The sequence below is a fragment of the Peromyscus leucopus genome, chromosome 10 (genome assembly GCF_004664715.2).
Source record: "Peromyscus leucopus breed LL Stock chromosome 10, UCI_PerLeu_2.1, whole genome shotgun sequence".
In the NCBI taxonomy this organism is placed as follows: Eukaryota; Metazoa; Chordata; class Mammalia; order Rodentia; family Cricetidae; genus Peromyscus; species Peromyscus leucopus.
Genome location: NC_051071.1, coordinates 492,962 through 500,475, shown reverse-complemented (window position 1 = coordinate 500,475; position 7,514 = coordinate 492,962).

Sequence of the window (7,514 nt, the reverse complement as noted above, 5' to 3'; positions counted from 1 at the left end):
TGGATCCTGCTGCCACATCTTCCTTGTCTATTGTCATATCTGTCCCCCCCAGGAGGGACTCTACCACTCTGGAACTATAAGCTAAAAATAAAAATAACTATAATAAAAACTTTCTTCCCCATGGTGCTTTTTGTCAGGGTATTTTTTTTTTATCACAGCCACAGAAAGACACTGATCCACCCACCTTACCTGAACCCCAGGAAGGGCTGGCCAGTGCCATCGCCTTTAGAACAACTGTCAACAGGGTGGGAAGCAGGGGGTGCCCTTATCTGGGATGCCTGAAGACTTTCTGCCAAAGGGGTCTCTGCCTGAGTTGGCCTGCTCATTCTGGCCCTGGCTGGCAGGATCCTTCAGGGCATGGGGCATAGTCCCTGTGTGCAGCCTGGCTAGGTGTACCCCAACCACAGGCTTTTCTTCCTGTCCTCAGCCCAGCCACATATGATGCCTGAATGCAGGCTTGAGTGGGTGAGGGGACAAAGGGGCTAGGTGTTTAAAGCTGTACTTCCAGGGGAACTGAGCTGGGGGGTGGTGGTCCTAAGAAATCCCCTCCCACCAACTGTGCCGCCTTCTTTCTCCACAGTGGTACTCTGTGGAGTCTGTCTCCAAAGGGCTGCGACCAGGTGGAAGGAAGTAGCCAGACAGTGTGAAGGGACAGGGCAGGAGGGGGGTGACCACCCCGTCTCTGCTCCCTCCACGAACTCATTTCCATGGAAACAGACCCGCTTGCTGACACAGTGACCGGGAACATGGGATCAGGTTATGTTACCATCCGACTCACACCCACTTTCCATCTGCGCTCAGGTTCTGCCACATGATCCCTGGCCATCATCGAGGCAGCCATCTTGGCAGCATCTAACGAAGGGCATATGCTGAACTTCCCTCCAGCCTGGCCTCTGCGAGGGATAGACAGCATCATTCCATCCTTGCGGAGCCCTTTAAGATGTGTGACCAGGTCTGAGTTGCCTCTAGTGTTTGTAGCATGTGTTCCCGTAGGGCCTCACCCCACAGCTTCAGTGCTGCCTCCCTTCCTGGCAGGCAGAAAGGGGGTGATGTTTGTCCTCACACACTGGTGTCCATAGATGCTCCCACTGCAGAGTTCAACAGTTACTCAGTCAGGACCATGACATCCACATTTTCTCAGTGGATCCTCAGGGTAATATGGCCTATGAGGATTGTGCACCCTCTACCCTCTTCCTGACCCTCTGGAACACTTGCTGTCCTCAGGGCATTGGGCAGCCCCCCTCCTGGAAGCAGATGCCTATTGAATAAGGGAAGAGTCTCCTTTTGTCCCCTGTGACCTCACTGCCCATGGGTGAGAGTGTTGAGGCAGGTGCTGGTACTCATGACCTCATTTAATCCTCCTAAAGGGCACCATGGTTCCACTTAAGAGAAGAAGATGGTGAGGCTCAGAAAGCCAAAGCCTGCACAGTGAGCAGGAAAGAGCCAGAAGCATTGAGCACTCTCTCCTGATTGGCCCTACCAATAGCCCCTGACTGAAGAGTCAGTCCCAAGGGTCTCCCATCCAGTGTCTTTTGCCCAACTGAGGCTTCTAGATCTCCCCTAGCCTCTTACTGCCGAGGCCACCAGGGTGTGTCACCTGGGGTCTGAACTTCCTGGTTGGAGATACATCTAAAGATGGAGGATCCACTACACTCCTTTCTAGTCCTGCCAAGCCCCATCACACTCCAAAGCTCCCAGAACCTGATCTAGTTCCTGGTGTCTCATAGCCTGAGCATGCTAGGGCCTGCCCCAGACACAGCCCACAGCCTAGCAATCTGGTCCATCTACCCCCATCCTTCTTATTTAATTATGCCTTCTGGCCCCTCTGGATCTTACTCTTCTTCCATAATCATTTCTCCTGGGAGACTGGGATGGGTCAGATGCCACCCTGGCCTCCCCCCCCCCACCTCCGCCCTCAAGATACCAATATACTCAAAGCCACACAACTAGGGATGAGGAAGAGATCAGATCATCCAGCCTGTCATTCTCCAGGGCCATCTGTCTTCTGTCCAGCCATCAAGCATTGGCACAAGGGAGCTCTCTCCCCCACACTGAGCCCATCTTCTCCTAAGGAAGAGAACGGCAAGCAAGAGCTTGCAGGCCAGACTGGGCATTGGGGAAGAGCTGTTTAAGGGAGAAGATGCTGAAAGCATCCAAGCATCTCTCTGCAGCCAGCGGCTTCCAGACCTTCACCTTTCTCGGTTTCTGTCACTTGGCCACCGGGAGTTGGAAGAGTCCCACTGTGTTCAGGAACAGGAAGAGAGGACAGTGGGTGGAGAGAGACACTCTCCCACACTCAAGGGCATCAGGAGCCACCGAGTTGAAGGGCTCTGTGCCCCAGAGTTGTCCCCATGTGGTATCCCTTTGAGAGTGTCCCTCCCAACCCTCCCCCTTCATTCTCTCCCCAGCCACTGGGGCAACTAACCACTGGGATGCTGAGGTTTGGTGCCAGCTGGTGAAAGTCAAAGTGTGGAATATGAGAAGAAGGGATGATGCATCCAACTGCTATTCCCGCCAGTTTTCCCCTTACCAATCTCAACTGCATGTGGTCCAGAACCCAACAAGCTCAATGGTGGGGAAGACTACTTCAGGGGGGCCAGCCTGATTGACAGTAGAAGGGCACAGAGTTCTTTTCCTTGGGATATCAGGGGGGTCAAAAAGACAGGTGGCGGCAAAGAGGCTCTCCAGCATCTCTTCCCTTCGTCCTCCCGTTAGCTTGCACATTGGGATAGTGCCCCGGGCCAAGGGATGGGCAATCACATTCAGCACCCAGGACAGCGTCACCACCTGTGGCTGTTTCCAGCAGTGCCAGTTACCCAACACCACACCGTGTATGTAGCATTCTGTCTGGGTGCCCAGACCCCATGCTTGAGCTGTTCTGGACATCTACTTGGCTTGGAATCTCTGGGAAGCTGCAGTGTCTGCTCCACTGCAGAGCTCTCCCTGGACAGCTCCTGGACCTCAAGCAGGAGCACGGTCCTGCTACCACCGGTGGGGCTCCTGGCAACCTGGCGTTGGTGGCATTGCTGCTGTCCAGTGCTCTAGTGCTGCTCTGCGGGGTCCACAGTGCAGAGCTTCGGGAGATGCTGCCTCCGAGACACTTGCTGCTGGCTGCTTTGGATGTTCCCTTCACAATGTTGGATAGGCTGTGTTCATGGGCTTTCTGGACCCTTGACTGGTATCCATGCTGTGCTGAGCATTGGGGAGCTGACTGTGGACTTCTCACCATGCTCATGGTTGTCTATTGCTGGACTGTGCATGCGGACAGTCTCTGCCCTTTGCAGTGCCCCACTTACCTGCTTTTGTCCTGTTTGCTGTGCATACTGTTGGCGCTGAGCCCTGTGCCTTGCCACCCTTGCTGCTGTGCTTATTGTCACCCGATTTGTGTCGCCACAGGTCATGCTCTGCTTCACGCCACTCAAGGTGTGGTGGGTGGGGCACAGCCACTGGCAGACACATCAGTGCTGTCGCTGTGGAGGTGCTGGTACTACTCACGGACCGGCACCCACGGTAGCATGTGGCCTGTCACCCTGGGGGCTGTGTCTGTGCACTGAAACCTCTTGGTTGCCAGCTTGCCAGAGTTGGTGGGCATCGTTCTGACAGTGTCACCCTACTCCAGTCATTCGGCCACCCTGAATTTCCATGCTGACTCTTTCCTGGTCTCTGCTTCTGACCATGTCTGGAGGAACAAGTGCCTCCTGTAGCATGTGACACAGGGGGCTTCAGCAGGAGCAGAGGGCTGGGTCAGCAGGAGCCCTCCCGGGGCTCAGGCAGTCAGCCACTCCTTTCCTGGTACTTGTAGGGATGGGAACACCCACTGTTGCTGCCCGATGCTCACCCACTGTCATTGCCAGCCTGAGGTTGCGAGTCGTGGGAGGGTCTGTGTGGGAGGTCGGCTCACCTCTTGGCATGCCCTGGTCTACAGACTCTCCAGCAGGTGTCACTGTTGCTCACAGTGGTCTCCCTGGAGTGTGCGGCTAGTTGTCCTGCCCCAGGGAGTGCTCTGAGGAGGCTTCTCCCTTCCAGGGGATGGCAGCCCAGCAGGTCTCTCTGCACAAGACAAAAGAAGTGAGACGTTAGAGGTGGATCATAGAGAATGAGTAGAGACAGCTGGCCAGCATGGCGAAGAGGGGGTGTGTGTGGCCAACGTGGAGAAGAGGGGGAGCTGGCCTTCCCCATGTTGTCTCTGTAACAAGAAGAGAGTTAGTGCTTCCTTTCCACTGTGTTTCCTTTCCACCATTCTTCCTCTCATCCTGGCCTCTGCCATCCTCAGACTCAGTGTGGGCATTTTCTCAAACCCTGCATACTCCTGTCTGGGCCCCAAGCTCAGGCTTTGCCTAGTCCCTTCCCATCACCCTGACTGCTGCTTCCTGTCCCTGCTGTGCTCCAGCCACGATGTCTCAGTGAGTGGAAGAGGCACCACCAACCAGCGACTGGAAGATGAGCACCTCTTTGGGTTGATCATCTGCTTTTCCCCTACATTGTGACCAGGGGCGTCCCGACTGAAAGGTCTCTGTTCTGGGAGCCCTCAGAGCAGCAGAGGACTCAGCCTCAGATGACTCCCAGCCAAGGATCTGGAGGGAAGCTGGCACTCACAGGTCTCTCGCCGTGTCTGAGGTGCCAGGGACACTGTCTTGTATCTGGTCACAGAACCAGCCCCGTATCCAAGCTCATAAATGAGGAATCCCCCTGTACAGGGAGGTGGAGCTGAGCATAGGTCAGTACAGTCTGTGTGGACAAGCACTATGCCTTTTGCAAGGCAGGATGCTTCCAGAGTCGATCAGGTAACCTTGGGCTAGCCATGCTTCCAAGGCCACATCTCCCAACATGCACTGGGAGACTGTGGGTGGGAGGCAGAGACAAGCCATGTTGAGGGAGACAATGGTACTCCCCGGCTCCTTTCCCTGAAGTCCTTGACCTACACACCTTTCAGGCCAGGGCTGCCTGAGAGTCAAAAGGGGCTGAAGACAGGCCTGTGTGAAGCGCCCACTTGTGCTGTGGTCCTGTGCCCCCAAGGGCAGCATGGCTCTGATTCTCCGTGTAAGACTCTTGGTGTTCTCGCTTGTGACCAGACCCATGCAGGAGCCAGGCCTCTTTATGGTTCCCCTCACATCTGGCCACAGCAGAAGGCTACCTAGAGGAAGCTGCTCCTGGGAAAGCTGGCAGGCCTCAGCCTATGGAGCTGGGTTGATGTGCCTCAAGAGGAAGGTGTCACAGGACTCAGACCCATTTATCTCACACCCAGGACATGGCACCAGGCAGGCTCCAAAGTATCTTCATGCAGGGTTCTCTTGAGATTGTTGAATTCAGCATGGTACTGTCTCCCTAGGACACTGGTGTGTTACCTATGGCTGGGAGGGGACATGTGTCTCCTGTGGGGATCCCTAACATGTCAGGATCTCCTCTCTCAGGCTCCCTCTGAACTCCTTACAATCAGAATTCACCAGGCTTAGGACCATGAGCAAAGTTCACAGATCATGGGCAAGCATGTTCCTCACATGGAACCTGGCAAGGCCTTCTCTCGGGCTGGATCTTCCTTTAATTTGAAAACCCCTTTTCATGCACATTTGTCGTAGCCAGGGTTTCTGTTGCTGTGATAAATATCGTGACCAAAAGCAACTTCAGAAGGAAAGGGTTTATTTCACTTACCCTTCCATATCATCAACGTCATCAAAAGATGCTTAGCAAGGGTCTCTGCTGCTGAAACACCATGTTCGAAAGCAAGTTGGGGAGGAAAGGGTTTATTTCATCTTACAACTTACAAGTAGCATCACGGAGAGGAGCCTGGGCAGGAACTCCAGGCAGGAACCTGGAGGCAGGAGCTGATGCAGAGGTCACAGAGGAATGCTGCTTCCTGGCTTGCTCCTCATGGCTTGTTCAGCCTGCTTTCTTATAGAACCCCATGTCAGCCCAACCACCGTGAGCTGGGCCCTCCCACACCAATCAAGAAAGGGCCCCACATGCTGGCCTACAGGCCAGTCTTGCAGATGCATGTTCTCAATTGTGGTTCTCTCTTCTCAGATAACTCTAGCTTGTGTAAAGTTGACAAAAACAAACAAGGAAAAAAAAAACAAGAAAAAACAAAACAGCAAAGCCCCGACTAGAACAGTACCTGTGTGCATTGCACTGCAGTGTTCATTCAGAAGGTCCCTCCTTTCCCTAAGTGGGGGCCAGGGCACCTCCACATCAGCCTGCAGCTGACCATTCTGTTCGGCTCACTGCCTCTCATGGTGGCTCCACTGGTTTCCAAGCCACATGGCCCAGGCAGGCCGGCTCTCATTGGTTGTTCTGACCCCGAGGGGCTGGGTGTGTCAGAGGCTCCCACGTGTGGCAGTAAGACAGGGCTGAATGACACAGGAACTTATGGGGTCTCAGAGGCCAGAAGAGGGTGCTGGATCCTCTAGAACTGGAGTTCACAGATGGCTATGAGCCACCATGTGGATGCTGGGAACCAAACCCTGGTCCTCTGCAAGGGCAGCCAGTGCTCTTAACCTTTGAGCCATCTCTCTAGCTTTCCCACTTTTTTTCCCCCGGGACAGGGTTTCTCTGTGTAGCTTTGGTGCCTGTCCTGGATCTCGCTTTGTAGACCAGGCTGGCCTTGAACGCACGGAGATCTGCCTGGCTCTGTCTCCTGAGTGCTGGGATTAAAGGCGTGTACCACCACCGCCAGGTGCTTTTCCACTTTTTTTTTTTTTTTTTTTTTTGTTTCGAGACAGGGTTTCTCTGTGTAGTTTTGCGCCTTTCCTGGAACTCGCTTTGGAGACCAGGCTGGCCTCGAACTCACAGAGATCCGCCTGCCTCTGCCTCCCGAGTGCTGGGATTAAAGGCGTGCGCCACCACCGCCCGGCTCCACTTTTAAAAAATTCCAGATTGCTTCACATTGGTTTAAGCTGAAACTGTTTTCTGTGCCAAACCCAAGGATCCAGTTTTACCTGAGTTGAGGTCCCTGAGAGATCAAGGGAACTCTCTCTCCTCAGGTTGCTGAGGGCAACAGAGCTGTGTCTCCTTCCTATCACTGCTGACAGCAGGAAGCAGAGACCCACAAGCCTCACAGAATCCATGCTCAGTTATTTGGGGGTCAGGTATTGTCAGAATCTCCTTGTCAGGGGCAGAAGAACCGAGGAACCAGAGGCACACTCTTCCTATGCAGACCGTCTCAGCCTTCTGAGACTGTCAGTTCCTGTCTCCAAGTCTCCAGTGCTACCAAGGCCTATAGCAAGCACATCTCACCCTGTCTCCTGGTGCGCCTCACTCCAGCCCTCCTTGGGCCTCATCTGGGGTTCCCATGGACAGCCACAGCCTCCACAGATACTCAGCTAATGCAAGCTAATCTGGAGACCTTCCAGATCCTAGTTCTGGCCCCACTCCATCGCCCAGCCTGAAAGCCCTTCCTCTCCATCCAGTGAACTAAAGTTCCCAGGGGAAAAAGCCTTTAACCTGTGTTAAAGGTTAGAGGATGATTTACTGATTAAAATTTACTGATTTTGGAGAGTTGGACTATTGCAGGTGCCGAG